The following is an 18,483-nucleotide window of genomic DNA, read 5'->3' on the forward strand; positions in this document are numbered from 1 at the left end:
TCTTAGTCTGGTGTGCTTTGCATGTGTTTTAAATGAATTGGTTTGGAATCTAGGGATGGTGTGCTTCCATCTGTGTTTTAAAGTCTTCAGATTTCTAAATGTATACACTTCATATTTATATCATAGAGAACTCTAATAACCTTGTGTTATTATCATTTATTTCAGCTTGACACAAATCAGGAGCCAAGCGAAAGGGAGGACAGGTTTTTCTGTGTTTAACTAGGCTGTTTCACATCACTTGATATTCTCCATGACTTCATTTAAAAGCTTCCCTCCAGCTTCATTACACTGCCTTTGACAGGCAGCAGCTTAATATACACGTGCACACACACATATGTATATATGTATTTATTTGAATTTGGGCTCTTTCCCTTCAGTCTCTGGTAATTATGATTTGTGTCTGGAGGGATGAACTGTCTAAAAAAACAATAAATAAGAGGCCATGAGAATTGAAAGCCAGTGTTCAGGTTCATCTAGAAAGAAATTAAGCAAATCAAGTTCAGGTTTATAAAGGGAAGCAAGTTAGCCTGGGGTCTCCGTACACTGGATCAGAACTGACTTTACCGTATTTAATTGTATTGCAGGTTCCTGCCCTTCTAAAGAAAAATGCAGCACTTTCACTACAGCCACCTGGGGAGGTGACAACGAGGTTATCGGGCAGTCTAGAACTGCTGGAACAGCTCCTCAAATGCTCACAGCTGGGGAGGGCTCCTGGTGCTAACAACAACCTATACCAACACATTAATGTCCAGCTGGCCACTAACTAGCTTAAACCTTTTGCAGGTGTTAATGGGAGGGAGGGAGGGAAGGGCCTCCTGGGAGATAAAGAAGAAACAGCAATGAGCTGGTAATAGAAGTTATTGATCATGTAAACTGTGCCTTCATGGTAGTGGTGGGCTGGTGTGGAGTCTGCTTTTGCTTGTTCCCTCGGATCTGCTGCTGGATTCCCAGCCCACTTGTGGATGCAGCCCTTGGTATGCTGGGAATGCTGTGCACCATGGAGGTATGCAAAAGAGATGACTCAACACCACTCTGATCATGATCCTACAGGCAGTCTAGGGACTTGGTCTTGATGGTAAGGCAATTATTATTTTATTTCTTACCAAGCTGCATATTTTACAGCAGTCTAATGTTTGCATGCTTTATTTGTAAGCCACTCTTGCTATTTCATTAGTAGCTGTGTTAAAAGAGAAAAATGCTTTTCCCCCCACAAAATTATTTACTCTCTTTCAAGCAGACTGCTCCCAGCCTTTCTACCTCCCCATAGAACCCTGAACCCACTTGAAGGGTTATGTTTCTGTTATCACTAAACAATCTATTTTAGCTGGATGCAGAAAGCCATCTTCAATTTCAATTTCCCCTTAAGCGATTTAACTAGGCTCCTTGTTGAGAGCAGACTTTTAGATGGGTCTGGAGTGGTTTCTGAATTCAGCCACCCAGATGAGAAAGCCAAGTTTAAAGGTGTTTATGAGTATGTACAATGAACCCTTGCACACCTGCAGCCTCAGGCTGCAAAGTAAGCCTGTGCACATACGTGTTGCTGCTGGGGGCTTAGGAGGTGTGTGGTGTCTCCTTCTCTGACTGCTGAGGTTCTGACCTTTCTTTGCTAAGAACCTGACTGAGGTAAATATGTGAGTAAATACCTTATAGATACAGTAGGACTTTGCACAATTACCTGGTGTGTAATCCAGATTCTGGTTATTTAAGGATTTGATTCTTACACAGACTTTTTTTTTTGTTTGTTTGTTTTTTTGAGGGGGGTGGTGGTGTGGGGATGTTTTAAAGTTGTGACTTAACGTGTTACCTGAAACAGTGCAAATATGACCACTCGGGTAATGACAAACTTGCCTTACCTTAAGGACAGGAAGGGATTGGACAAGAACTCTGGATTCTGGAGAGGGACCCTTCATTAGGGACTGATAGGACAAGGGGTAACGGGTTCAAACTTAAACAAGGGAAGTTTAGGTTATATATAAAGAAGCTCTTTACTATGAGGGTGATGAGGCACCAGAGTTGTGAATGCTCTGTCCCTGACAGTTCTCAATGCCAGGTTGGATAGAGTCTTGGGTTATGTGGTTTAGTGTGAGGTGTTCCTGCCCATAGCGGGGAGGCCCGAACTAGATGATCTTAAGGTCCTTTCCAACCCTGACTATTCCATGATTCTGTGCTTTGAAGATATGAACCTGCATGTTCTCAGGCTATCCAGGCTACCTTGTCATGTTTCTCTTTCCTTCAGTTAGTGATTCTGATAAAACTTCCTTTGGGTTGCAAATGTCCACATTGATAAATAGACCTGGTAGCTATTTTGGCAGTATTTACCCCAGCCAAAGGCATGTAATACTCAGCAGGGAAGGTCCCTGTCCTGCTGGAAGCTTTAGAAAAAGACAGAGTGGGTTGTTTTGTTGGGTTTTTTTTTCTGCAGTTCTTGCCTGTTGTGTTAGTTCAGTAGAACTATTCCGTAGAATAGTAGTTCATAATTTTATACCCAAAAGTGCAGGCACAAAAGCTGCTGGCTGCAGTACAGGTGACAGAGTCTGCACAAAGGGAGGAATAGTGAGGAAGCATGCCTATCAACATGGTCAAAACATTTCTGGTAGAGCCAGACTGTGAGCACAAGTTCTGGATCACAGCTGCTTTGGCAGGGCTTTAGCCGAACTGCATTGTGACACAGCATATCCTGTGGGCAGAACTGTACTTTTCTTAGCCTGCCTGGATTCTGGATGTGAAGGTCACTTTTAAAAGCTGTACAAAACCTCTCAGCCATCCTATCCAAAGGTTATTCCTTCTGCTTATACCACAATACACATGAAAACACTTTTTCTAAAGCAGGATGCTAATGTCAAGGCAGAACTGGCAGTTTCTCAAGGAAGTCCTCAAAACTCTTTGTCATTGAGTAGGAGCTGCCTTCAGCTCAGAGCTTGGGTCTTGGCTGTTGATCCCAATTAACGGCTGCGGTTTGAAGAGACTAACCCAAGTATGTGCAGTGAGGCTGTACAGGTACAATATGCTCAGAAAATTGCAAGCAGGATCACCAGATTAGCTAAGTGCATGCAAGAGGATGAACAGGTAGATTCAACAGGGATGTTCATTTAAGGCCATCAACAGCGGATGCAGCAAAACTAGGAATGCTGGTCTACAGAGCATCTCTTGTTGTTATTAATAATGGCAATCCATTATACTGATAGTGCTGGAGTACCTGTACCTTTGGAAGTATGAACAGATGCCTTTGCAGATTCACCCCAAAACATGTGAGTTGATGTTGCCTTCCATAACCTGTGCAGTTTATTCTTATGGCAACATGCAGCAACAAAGATAGCTCTCACAATATGCAATGGGACAATGAGCAAACCAGTGCCGGCCTGTAGGTTATACTGATGGTATACTGGATTAGAGGTTGGAAGGAAAAAGGGCAGAGGAGAATGCTTCTTGAGCACCACTTGCTGAGACACAGCTTCTATAACGTGGGCCTGAGGACAGGCCAAATCCTGCTTACCCTCATCCTGTGATTAGAAATAATAACTGACAGCAGGGGAAAAGGCATGGGATTTAGCCTGGTATGTGTTGCTTTCTTAATGGGGATGTCATTTGGCTGAATAATGTTCAGCTGCTGTTGAAGGATTTGAAAAGCAATTCTGTGAATGCACTGGAGGGTGGGAATAGGAAGATCCTTCTGAAAACTGGGCTGCTCTTTGCAACTTTGTCAAACAGTTGATTCCCATTTCATTTGCTTTTAGAGGACTATTCCTGCATTTGTTTCTTAAAAATTGAAAACACAAAAGTGGTAAAATGCTTCCACTCAAAGGGTAAGAACCATGTTCTGCTCCATTTGCTCTTTCAACTAGTCCCTTAAACTTTGTATTTACTCTATCCCTCTTAAAATGTATTTAAATACTTCCTTTGGTTTTGGAGGGGGTTTTGTGATGAACATGGCATAGGTTTGTAGCCACAGCTTGTGACAGTTACTAGGAGTTCCTGCTTTACTAACAAATGAGACTTTCACTTTCAAAATCTCTAACAAATCATGCAATACACATTCTTTGTGAGACACTGAGTTAGCATTTAAAATGATAAAATTTGGCAGTGGAAAGACTGTTACAGTTGTGTGACAAAATTCAGATTGGAAGGAAATGGCTCACAAAAGCATGAATTAAACATCTAATTAAAAGTGTTAAGTCTGATTTTAATTTTCTTTAAAATACCAAAGACAGAAAAGCAGCTGCATGCCTGAAATTTGCAGTATGATAGGATCCAGTTGGATAGAAACATGGAACTGATACAGAGAGCTCAAGGAAATGTATCTTGATGGAAAATGTGGATTTTGGGGGTCCTTGAAGACACAGTTTATCACAGAGTATATGTTTGTGAGGACTGCTTATGAAATGGATCTGAAATGGGAGCTGCAGAATGATGTTTTTTTCCTACTTTGTGGTGAGCAAATATTAACTTCACTTTTTCAGTTAGCAGATGATACTCCCATGCATAGTATTGTGCCATGGCTCTAGTTTTGGCCTAATGGGTTCACAGTGGTCTGATAAAATAGGTTCATGTTTTTAAGTGACTATTTTAAAGATATGCAATAGTCTCAGCTGAGGGTTGCAGTGTCCTGCATGGTTTGAAAATGCTAGCAAATAATTTGGGCCCTTCTCCAGTTAGAATTACAATTCTAAGCTAGAAAAATTTCATACCCCTATAATTTCAGAAGAATGCATTTTTTAATCTTCCATATTACACATCTACTTTAAAAGAACATACAGCGTGACCTAGGATTGTTATCTATTGTTCAATAATGTAACCGGACAGTCTAATATTTGCTCTATGAATATGAAAATTGGAATGCTAAATTGCTTGGGCCATTTCAAGTGATTATGGGGAAGAAAGCTCCTTGCCTAATTACAATTGTAATTCAAAATGTATTTTAAAATAGAAAATTATCTGCATTTGCAGAGCTCAATCTAACCAGAAAGAAATGTGTTGTACTTGTATCCCTCCCTGTGGGCTGTATCCTGTCAGACTGTTCAGAGAAGTCAGGTTCAGAGAGGTGAGCAGACGAACTGTATGCAACTCGATACCCTCCTAGTTTCAGCCCCCAGCTGTGCAAAAAGCTTTACCTGCCCAGGCCAGAGACAGTCTGGGTGTTTCTGCAAGCTGAAAGACTAGACTTAGATCTGCCCTCTTCATTAGAATCGTAGAATAGTTAGGGTTGGAAAGGACCTTAAGATCATCTAGTTCCAACCCCCCTGCCATGGGTGGGGACACCTCACACTAAACTATCCCACACAAGGCTCTGTCCAACCTGGCCTTGAACACTCTCAGGGATGGAGCATTCACAACTTCCCTGGGCAACCCATTCCAGTGCATCACCACCCTAACAGGAAATAATTTCTTATATCCAATCTGAGCTTCCCCTGTTTAAGTTTTAACCCATTACCCCTTGTCCTGTCACTACAGTCCCCGACGAAGAGTCCCTCCCCAGCATCCCTATAGCCCCTCCTCAGATACTGGAAGGCTGCTATGAGGTCTCCACACAGCCTTCTCTTCTCCAGGCTGAACAGCCCCAGCTTTCTCAGCCTATCTTCATACAGGAGGTGCTCCAGTCCCCTGATCATCCTCATGGCCCTCCTCTGGACTTGTTCCAACAGTTCCATGTCCTTTTTATGTTGAGGACACCAGAACTGCACACAATGCTCCAGTGAGGTCTCACAAGAGCAGAGTAGAGGGGCAGGATCACCTCCTTCGACCTGTTGGTCACGCTCCTTTTGATGCAGCCCAGGATACGGTTGGCTTTCTGGGCTGTGAGCGCACACTGAAGCTGGCTCATATTCTTTTTCCCATTGACCAACACCCCAAAGTCCTTCTCTGCAGGGTTGCTCTGAATCTCTTCTCTGCCCAGCCTGTAGCTGTGCCTGGGATTGCTCTGACCCAGGTGTAGGACTTGTCATGGTTGCAACTTCATAAAGTTGGCATCAGCCCACCTTACAAGAGTGTCAAGGTCCCTCTGGATGGCATTCCTTCCCTCCGGCGTATCAACTGATTAGTGTGGTTTTATTTTGGAGCAACTGGAATGCAGCTTCTGATTTACACCAGTTGCTAAGATTTAAGAAATAGGCTTTTGAAATAAAAGATATTTTACTTTTCAAGTCCGCCCTGATGTTGGGATGGCCCCTGTGCAGAGCTTCCTCCTGAAATAACCAGTAGTTTCTAAGGAAGCAACATCAGCAAAGGGCTGTGCATGGCTTTGTTGAGAGCCAAAGTATATGTACACACTTACATGGGTGCTGCTGTAGTTGTGTGTGGTCTTTCCGTAAGGTAGGAAGTTTCTTTTTGATTTGAAAATGCTCATGTCTGGCTTTTTCTGATTTGGAGAGACCAAAGAAGTATGTTACTAAAATGCTGGGCAGGTTGTTGGACACATCTAGGGGAAACAGTTTGATGTCTACTTGGAGGAACTCGTAAGTTTGTTTTGCTTTCATGTCATGAGAACATGTAAGGCTTTATTTTTATTTTCAAAAAATATTGGTTTTGGTCAAGTGTGTCTAAATTGGTACACAATTACCACAGTAGCTTTAGGTGTATGCTTTACTCGGGGTTTGCAAGTACTGAAACACACTAGGCCAGGTTCTTGGGTTTATGCCTTGCCTGTCTGAAAAGCTACAACCAACAGTGAAACCACACAGTGGAACAGTTCTGCCCCAGTTCTTCCTCTCCCTGAGATAGCAATGCAGCTGCATATGGCTGAGTGTTCCTGCTTGTGGCTTGGGGAATCAAGCAGAGCTATACATGAATTTCAATAAGTGTGCTCCCCCTCCACACACAGTCCCACATGCCTTTCTCAATTTTATTTCAGGATGGAACAATTAATGTGCAGAGGCTTTGTGAAGCCATGGGCAGCTAGAATATGGGTGTAATTTAGCACAGCAGACACTACTTGCAGACAGGCATGTGGGGTGGAGAGTCAAATTCAGTTCATTTATTATGAAGTTCCTGGGCACTAGTCTGTACAGGTAGAATATGTGCATTAAAATACATTTAACATTACTGTGGGACATACTTTATATATACTCTGATCAGGTCGAGATCTATGAAGAATGCCTTGCAGTATAGCCAGGAACCATTGTGCATGCCTTGGACTGAGAGGAGGGAAGACAGCATTCTCAGAAAAATCAATGAAATATTTAAGCAGAAAAAAGTAATTTTGTCTCTTTGATTTCATCTGGTAGCAACTGAAAATACATTTTTAGGCGCCTTTAAAGTACATCTAATTTTTCATTCACTGCCAGAAAAAAAGGAAATTCTCTGGTTATTCATAAATACAAGAGCAGTATGAAGTGGTTACTCATTTATTCAATATGTTATTGCACAACAGTGTTCTAAAGTAGGAGGTTTAAAAGGGCTGGAAATACAAAGCATTGAAGCATAGCAATGGTGATATTAATTTGCAGAAAGCAGCAGTATATGACTGTAATAACTGAAAACTGGATGGGGGGAAATGGGTTGGACAACAAGATCAGCAACTCATAAACTGAACATTCCTTCTCCTCTCCCTGACTCTTTCCTCCCTTTTCCTTTTCTTCCCACCCCCCCCCCAAAAAAAAAAAAAAAGAGAAAAACCCCACAACCAAAAACTTTCAACAAAACAAAGGAATTGGAGAAACTGATGAAATTAAACCAAACATCAAACAATAACCAAGAGAGGGGTGGCAGAGGAGAACTGGCAAAGTCAGAGATGAAGAAAAGGAAATGAGCTATGAGACAATGACTGGAAAGTTAACACTACAGTGAAAGGAGCTTTTTAATTAGAAAGTTAGTCACTGAAAGACTCCAACCCCCAGCCTAAAACACAGAAATATTTCTCTGCATGGGAAAGGATACTTGTATGCACATGCTGAATTCTCTGCCCACACACAGTATGTGTAAAGCTTTATAAATATTGCAGCAAAGGTTGAGCAAACAGCTGGTACAGAGGACCTGGTATCTGCGTCGTCCAGGCTTTGGGAATTTGTGTTTCACATTGGCTCTAGCTTGGCCAGGCTTCATGTCTTGACTTGCACTGCAGAGTCAGCCTGAAGCAGGCAAACTGGCTGCTTCTTAGTGGAAACAGAAATGAGATGTGGCCCAGTTTGATCCAGAGTAACTTCAAAAGAACCATCTTGACCCGGAGCTGCCAACACAGACACCCCATCCTAACAGCATGGGGTGCAGTCCTGAAGCTCTGGTGCCCAGGTGCTGCTGTTTGGGGTTTTGGTACTTGTAACTTTGTTCAAAGTTGATCAAGATCATTGCTTACAGCTGATGAGTCTTCACATTTTGTGTTTCGTGTAATATTTACTTTTGGCAGAATGATCTTGTGCTGCTTCTGCCCCTCTCACCTGCGACACAAGTAAAGGGCTGATCAAAATGAGATTGCTGTAACACTTCATGAAATTATTGTTGTGGACTGCTTGTACTTGATGGGGAGTTTACCTATATATTTTTATGTTGTTGAAGTCAGATGATCCTGATAATCCTGCATTTCCTCTTGTGCTTATATGAAGAGCAATGCCCAGGCCCAGTTATTAAATACCACATGGTTGACAACAGAACTGATTTTTAGGCTGGTCTGCTTTAACTTCTTGTGCATCTGTACCTCTGCATTTTGTCATGGCCATTACCAGGAGGAAACTACTCATAAATGGCATGGCATTTCTGAGCAGGGTATTAGTTTTAAGAGTTGTGCACCCCATCAGAAATTTAATTTGTTTTATTTAAAGTCCCATTTGTGATTAAAAGAAACAGGGACAAACCAAAATGTACTGGAAATGGTTAGCATCAATACATTCAGTATTGTATAGGAAACAAGCAGATCCTTACAGTGCTCTCCAGACATTATATCTGTTCAGAAAAGGCAACACAGGAGGCTCTGAACCATTTGGCACTCTTTTTCTGTAAATGAGCACAGCTGAGGATTGTGGCTATTAATATACTTTTAATTGAGAATACATTGACTAAGCAAGAAAAGAGATATTTGCTCTACAGAAATGCAACTGGTATTCTTTCCACAATGCATCAACCAGGAAAATAAGTGGTGACATAATGGTTTTATAACTTGAAGATAAATTTTTGAAGTGGACAATAAAATGCGGTGCAGGATAATGAAACCAAAAATTTCTATTGTATTGTTTTGTTCAGGTTGTCCTGAAGAGAATAGTGTAGGTGCTGGCTTGGAATGGAGAGAAAAGGTGCCCAGAAGATTTTACTAACACTGTGTCTTTCATCATAGCACTTTAGTGAAAAGCATAGCAATATGAAAGTAGCACCTTGTGCTACCTGCTGTGTTCAAGAATAGGGATAGCCAAATAACCTTAAAATGGTGCATGTGTGGCAGAAGTAGCTTAAATTAAGCCTGGTCCAAAGGAGTGAGGAGTCACTGGGCCCAAACCTGCTCACAGTTCCACCAGCGAAAACAGAAAACACCAGCATCATGTGGCTGTGTGTGGCGGTGCATCCTCCCTTCCTCCTGCACATCCCCCCTTTCCCTCTGGGCTGCTCCAGGATCTCAGGAATTCCTGTCAGGCCTTTGTGTAACAAGCTGGGGGGTGAAGCATCCCTTGACCATACCAGGAACTCTCTTGCACGGCTAAGGAGGGAGGCGGCACTGACTGTACCAGGAACTCCTTTTGCCTGGCTAATGTAGGAAGTGAGAGTGGGATAATCAGTCACCCCCTGACAGCCTTGGAACATTCCTTCCCTTGATCGTAGCCTGAGTGGAACAGTACTATTGTTACTGGAGTTTTGAAAAATTTCTAGTAATTACTGACTTGGATTGTGGCCAGGATGGAAATTTACTGATGACTAAAGCCAATCCTCTTGCCACCCTACAAACAGCAGCACTCAGTGAGGCCCTTGGAGCCTTTCTGGGCTGCAGCAGCCTGCAAACAGCATCTCCCTCGGACTAGGACACCTTTCAGAGCTCATGAACTCTCCAGTTTGTGAAGATCTGAGGGCTGTTGCCACAAGCTGATGACAGGGCCTGGGGTGAAGTCCCCTCACTCTTCAAGTCTCAACACTCATCCGTTTAAGAAGTGCCTAGACCTTTGATGTGAATACTTCACTGAACTCGAGGAGAATTTTTAACAGGTATATCTTTATATGTAATCTATCTTTGTGTCTGTGTATGTGTGTATAAATTGATTTAGGTACCCTATAGTAGGTTTAGTATGAATGTTGTCATCTTGGTTCTCTAAGTCACTGCTGCGAGCTTTTGTGATCCACCTTAAGCTGAGAGTAACTTGAGACAACTGCTGAATTTTGTGATCTACCTTAAAACTGCAGACTGCTGCTAGGTCAAAAGCTGTGTAGAACTCCCATCTGTGGTGAACTGGTACATCCACAATATCATATTAATATCACCTTTCGCTGATATCTTGGACAGTGAATCCTTTAGGCAGTCCTAATTGATTCCATGCATAACCTTTTGGACACAAACTGTTGACCAAGTCTGAGACTAAGATTGGACCTAGCTGCACCTAAACTCCATCAGGAGTTTAGAAAGCAAGGGGGTCTGTTCTGAACCTTGTGTCTCAAGGGGAGGGTCTCCTTTACCCTTTTGCATCTTTAGTCTCTGCGTAAATCATTCTAAATCAATTCTAACTCCATTTTGCTTTGTATGTTTCATGCATGTAGTAATAGTGAGCCTTGCCATTGACCTTTAGTGGCATTATCATGAATTTGTATTAATTACTTTTGCTAATACTTTTGGTAGTGATTCTTTGAGAGACCCTAAGCCACACTTCTGCGATGCTGTGCTGGCAGAGTGCTTTATCACAGCCAGCAAGCCTTAATGAGCACTGCTGAGTTGCCTCACATGTGTATCTGGCTTCCCTGTGCCAAATGTAGGCTCTTCTACTTTGTTGCATGGCACATGTACACCTGAGGTCGGGCTTTCTGCCTGTGGATAACTGAGAAAGATTTTTCTCTGTCATTCTCCTTAAGGAAATATTTCAATATGCTTAAAGGGAGACTGAAATTCTTCTATATTGAATTTTTGTATCAATAAATATGATAACCACCCATTATCTAGGTGTCCTAGGTCGTGTCCTAGGTCTTACCTAGCATGAAGAAGACAATAGTTATTACTTCTTAGAAGTATGTTAATTCTTAAAACTGTAGATTACACTGAGTCACTTTGGGTTTTTTTTTAACTGAAATTTTATAAGTGAGTTTTATAAAATTGAACTTTCCACTCTAGAAAAAGGAGGTTGAGTTGCTTCAGATAGTAGAAAATGAAGTTACAGATAGGGCTGCCCCAAAACACTGGCTGTTAATTTGCTTGATTTGCTTTGAGCTATAGGAAAAGCAGAACTCCTGGTGAAGTGGGTGAGGGGAGACATGTAAACTTGACATTTGGGTGCAGGGAGTTTCCACTGTGTCAGGTGGATAGCAAGCAGTTTGCTTGTGGAAGGTGTTTGTACCACGAGATCTGTACACATAAGCAAAAAAGCAATCTCATTTTTCAGTGGAACAAATGCACCCTGAGTACTTTAAAAATTAGTCTCTAAGTGTGGAAAGAAAGGATAAGAGCTCATAGCAGATTCTCAGGCTTCAAGGACACTGACAGGTACAGTGTAGGAGTAGGGAAAATGATAGAAAGTGGGTCAAAAAACAGTCTTTTTATCAATTTCTCATGTTTGTTCCTGAAACTTCCCACAACACTACTAGGACCATCATATCTTGGTTTAGTTCCCTAAATGAATGGACTTGTTTTCCAGATAAGATAGTGGCAAAACACATATTTCAAAATAGAAGGGGTTTTGTGATTTTCAGGAGATGAAACTACCTACAATGCAAATGAGGCCCTGGACTAAATCTCAGTGGATGTGAATAAACGTCCTCCCCCAGTGTTGGGGAGGCTGCCTCCAAAGAGCTGTAAGTTTTGGGAGCTGTTTGATCTAAGAAATTAGTGTTAACTCTGTAGGAGGAGACAACTGTAGTAAATCAGCCCATATAATCATTATAAGGAAAGTGTTTATCTAAAGGGTAACTTCCACCTTCCATTACTGGAGTGATGGGTGATGCTAGGGAAGTACTGAGCCAGCAACAAGGGGGGAACAGGACAAAGTGCTTGGTGCAGTGTTCAATACTGAGTAGTTGATAAAACTGAAAATTAATGCTTTGCTATGAATCATGTGGTCCTAAATCAGAATAGCATGTAATAGTGGTACTTAAGGGATACTGAAGTGGGACTTGAAGGCAGTAGAAAACTCCAGCAATGGAATAAAACATAATCAAATAGAGTTTTGCATCAGTGTAAAGAATAATTTTTAAATTGTCACAATATTTTAAGTGAGAGCAGCCCCATTAACACAAGGGAAGTAAAAATACCCTGAATTTGTCAATTAATTCCCAACTGTGGGATTTATTTTTTTTTTTAAGGGGGGGGGGCTGGAAGGATTGAGCTTGGAGGAGGAGAGGGTTAAAGAAGGGAAGTATTTATACTATTCTGGGACTGCTCTGTATCTACAGCAGAAAAGTAGCTTCAATTTTATGCTATTTGCCATTTGCTGCCTGGGTGGTGATGGTTTAAAATACTAGTTTAAAATAGTCATAGCTGCACTTTTTTGGCCTTTTATAAAGCACTGACATTCCAATTTGCACTTCTACTTTAAAAAAAAAAAAAGGCTTGTTACTCCTTCTCAGTTCAAACTTTGTCTTACTGGAACTGGTTTGTTCCCTCTGATTCTGGAACTGCCTGAAATGAATTTCCTCCGTGTCATTTGTGGCCTTTAATTACCTTTCGGTTAATCTGCTTTCTCACAGGGAGTCCAAGTAGTTTACCCAAACCAGTTCACAGAGAACAGAAAGTCCTGTTGCATGACCCATGCCCCTGGGACTCCGCTGACAGGAGACGCATTAGTAGTGCTGATGAGGGGCTCTCCCCAGGGAAATGGCTACTCAACTCACCGTGCTCTGACTTTCCTAGTCAGATGCATCCCAGTGCAGTGTCACTCATCACCACAGACATTTCAGTACTCTATACCTATATTCTGGTCTAAAATGGCAGAAGACAAGGTAAATGAATTGTTAATTTTATGCAATGCTAAGTGACTATGCAACTAAAGAATTTATTTGCTGGAGATGCAGTGAGCTAGAGGTCCTCTTCGATTTGCTCTTTCCCATGAGCTGAATTTTAACACCATGTTTAAAGTCTATAAATGATACACTATTGGATAGCTCTGGATAAGGCTATATGGGGAGAAGCCACTTGCAATTAAAAAAAGTTCAAGATGCTGAGTAGGCTGTGATAGAACAAAGTTGCCTCGTAAAGGCTTCAGTTTCTGCCATATAATTCTAATCTGCAAAATATTACCTGGGTTTGGTTTTCATATATTTATCCATTAACTATTTTAAAAGGCAACCATTTCCTGAAGCAATAAAATGGTAACATTCCTACAGTTAACAATAGGAACATATGAAATGATGTAGAAGTACTTGTCTGAATGATTAAATGCAGTTTCCAATCTCTGATGCTACTCTGTACCCTATGACAGGTGAAGGTAATGAAAACAGAAAGTTGATTTGCACTTTTCCACAAAATCTTGATCTGTAGCAATATACCAGCTTAAAAGTATGGTGGAGTTATGAAAAGTACATATTTCATATGGAGAAAATAGCAAGTGTTACATTACCACCAGTTGTGCCAGAGTTTCATCTCCCTAGAAGCAAAGAATTAAGACACAAGATACTTGGAAAGTCAATCAAAATTAAGAAATTACAAATCAATCCATAATATCCCAAAAAGTCTTGTTATGACCTCAGTTACTTGCTTAAGCATAAACAAGATAATCAAATATGTTTCCTGTCTAGAAATAAGATCATTGCCAATTAACTTAGGACTTAATTACCTCTCTAAGGTACTGAACTTTGGATGCATCATAGACTGTCTTAACATTCTTATTAGTCACTGCAGTGACCCCAGTACATTTTTGATTTATTATTGTTATATAACTATTATATTTACACTTACAATGCTATTAAAAAACTAAGCCTTCAATATTATGTTACAGCTAATGCCACATAAACGATAGAAGCATTAAATAAAAGTAGAATTAAACAGATGATATAAGTTTATATTGGAAAACCACCAGTCCAGCTTCTGCTCTTTGCTGGGAGGCATCAGCATAAGAGTTTACGTTTAGAGGTATCAACTTTCCAGTGCCCAGCTATAATTGCTCTTTATTTCTGGTCATGAGCTATTGGATTTGCCAGCCCTTTGGCAGCTCAGAGAAGTCACAATATAGCACTGTAATGCAATCCCTACCTTTTGAAGATGCTTCCTGCTTGTCTGTTCTATAACAAAACTTGGGACAATCTTTATTTTTATTTTTTTTCTTTCATGACATCCCAGCAATTTCTTTTTTTCCAGCACCTCAGTGACCCAATTTTCTTCTTCTGCTTCTCTTTCTGTTTTAATAACTACAAGCTGCTCTTTTTCCAAGGCTGAGAAGAATTTGTTCCATGTTTGCCAGGAATAAACAGTCCAGCGGAAGAAGTGTTCTGTCTGCTGAACAGAGGAGTGAAGAGAAAAAAAGTTGGATCAGTGCAGACATTTAAGGCTGTTCCTTTGCTCAAAGTGAATGCTAATGTTAGTTTAGTGGCATGTGATAGATATCTCCAGGTAACTGAGTGTCTGGAAATAAACCTACACTATAAGTGATATGCAAGTGTAACTATTGCTTGTGAGCTGGCAGTAACGCCACCAGAACATATATTTTGTAAATGGGCATTGTCTTTTTTACAACCAGAAAATAGTCACCGTGAAAGTATTCCAATCTATCTCAAAAATGCTCTCACCTTGTCTATAAGTCAAGTACTTTTGGGGTGCCTTTATGCACTCTTTCCACCAGGTAGAACAGTATGATCTAGTCTTCACCTTTGGCTTTACCACAGTTTTAGCTGACATTTAGGCTTTGGCTGCTTTACCATTTTATGACTGAGCTGGACAAATGGGGCTAGGAAAGCCAATGTACCTTTTGGCACGGATTATATTTACAGCAGGAGCAGGCTAACAGCAGTATTTTTTTTCATAAAAGAATCATTTGAGCTTTAAGAAAAGCTCACAGCTCCCATGTGTATTATCTTGTGGTTTGGGGGTTGTTCGGGGTTTTTTGTTTGTTTGCTGTGTCCAAACTCAGGAAGTAAAACAATCTGGTGTCTGCTTCAAATCTGGCAACCTAAACATAGGTGGATTTAGGACTTGCAGGGCTTGTTTTGAGAAAGAAATAGGCTTACAGAGAACCCTTTGACAGGATTGAACCCCATTCCTTTACAGTGTCTGAAGATCAGGAGCTCCTTTTTCCAAAACACTCCTGGGTACCTGTTTTGTGACCAACTTGCTAACAATGCATGTACGCACAAGGCAGAGTTGCCGCAAGCTAAACTGAAGCTTCTACGTCTCTCTGTCCACCGGTTCTAGTCTGAGACTGCAGTTAAGATCTCCAATAATACAGCATCTCTGACGGGTGCTGTATATACTTCATGCACACATTTTTCTTTAATTAATGTCTAGATTGGTCTCATAACATTTTACCTGGACATAGGAATATGTCCCTTAAAATAAAGGAGGTGTCAACTGAGGGAAGTGGATTTAGCAGAGTCTGGCAAATGTAATAGGTGAGCTATTGTTTCTAAAGAGGCAAAAGGAATCCTAAATGAGACACTTTTGTTCAAGAATGGAAATATCCATCCTGGGAGTGTCCTTTGAGGGAGTAATACCTGGCTCACTTCCAGGAGTAATGTCGTGTGAAGACTAGCCCCTTTCTGTTGTCTCATGGGCTTTTTTCTTCTAAATGTGAAGCAGTCAACATAAATACCTAGTTCTACATACAGAGATGTGCTTGGCTATCTTAGTATGTAATTTTTTTCTCAGCTGCTGTTGGAAAATTAAGCACTTTCACAAAACTCCTAGTTTTGTGTTATCTAAATTCATTTATTGAGCAAGTTTTCTAAAGAGGCCACATTACTTATTTGCAGGAAAAAGGCAAGGAATGCAGAATGCCCTTTTCAGATGTTGTCCTAGCTGCCAAGGATTTATAGCCAATAAGAGTAATGTTGTCATAGGACAAAGAGATCACTTCTTGCATGCATGTCTGCCTTGGTTTGTGCATGGGCTTGCTAGCAGAAACATGGCTGGGAGGAGGTTGAGGAGAACCAGTGGTGCTCATGCAGAACTCATTTCTTCAGTATTACCAGTCTTCTCTGGTGCTTTTCTTTTAGGTCCTTTGCTCTTTCTTTGCTATTCTCAATTTCACAGGGTAAAGCTAAATCTTACTCTGAGGTAACTTTGTCCATCATTGATGTCAAAGATCACACAAGCCTCTGTTCTTATGTTCAGGTGCTGCTTTGCCTCTGCTTGGCCCCAACGCCAGGCTGAGCAGGGAAGCAGCTTTTGCAATGTGTTTCTCTGGGTTGGCTTGTTAGTGCAGGGAGAAAATGATGATGGTATTGCTATTGCTGGGTAGTGCAGAAGTACTAATATCTTTACAGGCAGTAAAGAATTGAGTTATGCCGGGGCATTTGCTAGTTATGTACTTGCTCACAGTCACGCAAAGAGCCTGTTCGGAGATGGAATACGGCACATCTACTCTACTTCCCTTTCCTGTGATTTAAAGGACACTCCTAATCATGACTTTATTATGCCTGCCACACACTGCTTATAGTTCTGAAAGGAGCTTGACTGAGAGTGCTGACATTTCTTAATGATATTTTGATCATTTTCTTGTAAATTATACTGTTAGGAAATGTGCCATGAGGAATAGAGGAAGGAATGGAGAATTTTACTTTCAGGCAGACTTAGATGAGTAAACCTTGCCACAGTCCTGGGTGCTCAAGGTCTTTCTATGATGCACTTAAGATTAGGGGCCACATTTGAAACTTCTACTGAATTTAAATAGGGTTTGGATTAGACCCTTGAGTACTTAACCATTTTATAGATATATACATACTGACTTACTATGCTACTCTTCTAGTCTTCAGCTCACCAAGTTCTCATGCCTCAAGAAAAAATAATGCTACCATTGCCGTTACTCAGGAGCAGTTATTATACCAGGTACAGAAGCACAGAGTTAGAAGATTAACCTCCCTGAGACACGTGAGGAGAGAAGCAGCCTGTGGTGGGAGGTCACAAGTTGATGGCAATTAATGGCCTTTTTGTCATACTCCAGTACTTTGCACTGTTCTGGTAACTGGTGGCTTAGGTAGGAGAGATCAAAATTCTGGGAGATGAAATATAAGGGGAAGGAGAATTAAAAGGGAGGAAAAATTTGAAATGTGTAACACATGGCAATGGTGCTGTTATTTTGGCAGTCCATGAATGACAGCAAATCCCAGACACCGTGTTGATTCTGTGGGCAGTGATACAGACTCTTCACGTTCAGCCTACCCAGATCAGAGGAGCTATCATCAGCAGTTGTCATTGACAGAAGCCTATGCTGTTAAAAACAATCTGATATCAATGGCAGATGGGACCAGAGCTTGCAGCAGCTTTGGAAGGTTTACTTTATTTGTGTTTTGCTCTGTGATGTGTTCACTGCATGGACCAGAATCTGGGGGTCCAGAGGGCAACAGCTAGGAGGGTCCTTTATTCATAACACATACTGAACGTTAGCAAAACCACGAGTCTACCTGAAATAAGTCAAGATAATCTCCTTTAAGACCACCTTCAGCATGAATGGCCAAGTCCACAATTGCTTCCACCCTTTGAGTAACTAGGCAAAATCTGATCAAAGGTATTGACTTATACTTGCAGCTCCAGTTTTGATTACATGATGGTCAGCACTTAAAGCAAATTGTTTCATACTCTACCTGGTGAGTTCCTAAAAGATGCAGCAGCAACTAAAACTTTGACATTTAAGTTCAACTGCCAGATGCTTTTACGGGGTTATCCAGCCCAGGCAACCCTACCAAAGTAATGTCTGTTTAATGGCATTTAATTCAGCTGCTTTGTTGTTTTTTCCTTCCATAAACAAACATTAAAGTTCTCCATTTCTTCCATGAGCCAATTGTAAATCTAAGGAGCAGCTGGAGAGTACAACATGCAACTTCCAAACTTCCTAATGGATAACATAAGCATATCGCACCTGCAATTGCTCTACCCCTAGTTAATGTACCTATTGCCATTTGCAAGTGGTTTAGACCTTCTGCTTTGAAATTCTTCAGTCAAGTAGACCACACACTCATAAACTGAGGTTATCTGAACCAAATATTACCTTTCCATTTTTTCCCACTCTAAAATCTTTAAAGATTTTAGACACATGTAAAATGGGGCTTAGCAGAATTCATACTGTTATTGGTGACTAGAGCCAAGCAATCAATCTTAGAATCATCCCTGGAGTGCACTAGCATTTCCTTGCACATGGGTGCTTTCAGAAAGCAAGTAAATTACCTGTTTAGAGAGATTAAGTGAGTTGGTGCAGTAACCTGCAAACTATAATTTGAGTCAAAAGCCTTTCT

At 41.1% G+C, this 18,483-nt stretch overlaps 1 protein-coding gene across 2 annotated transcripts in view; it reads left to right on the forward strand.

Moving 5' to 3' along the window:
* Positions 1–871: 871 nt before the first annotated feature.
* The window catches only part of AFF2 (ALF transcription elongation factor 2), a 371,177-nt gene continuing 353,565 nt past the window's right edge, over positions 872–18,483 (forward strand). The window contains exon 1 of one of the 2 annotated variants that reach the window (XM_065689682.1): positions 872–1,075. The gene's annotated coding sequence lies outside the window, so the exon portion shown is untranslated. Of the gene's footprint in view, positions 1,076–9,876; positions 10,114–18,483 lie in introns of those variants that run through there. The other variant, XM_065689684.1, reaches the window with a different exon arrangement.

The sequence above is a fragment of the Lathamus discolor genome, chromosome 9, assembly GCF_037157495.1.
Source record: "Lathamus discolor isolate bLatDis1 chromosome 9, bLatDis1.hap1, whole genome shotgun sequence".
NCBI classification, from domain to species: Eukaryota; Metazoa; Chordata; class Aves; order Psittaciformes; family Psittacidae; genus Lathamus; species Lathamus discolor.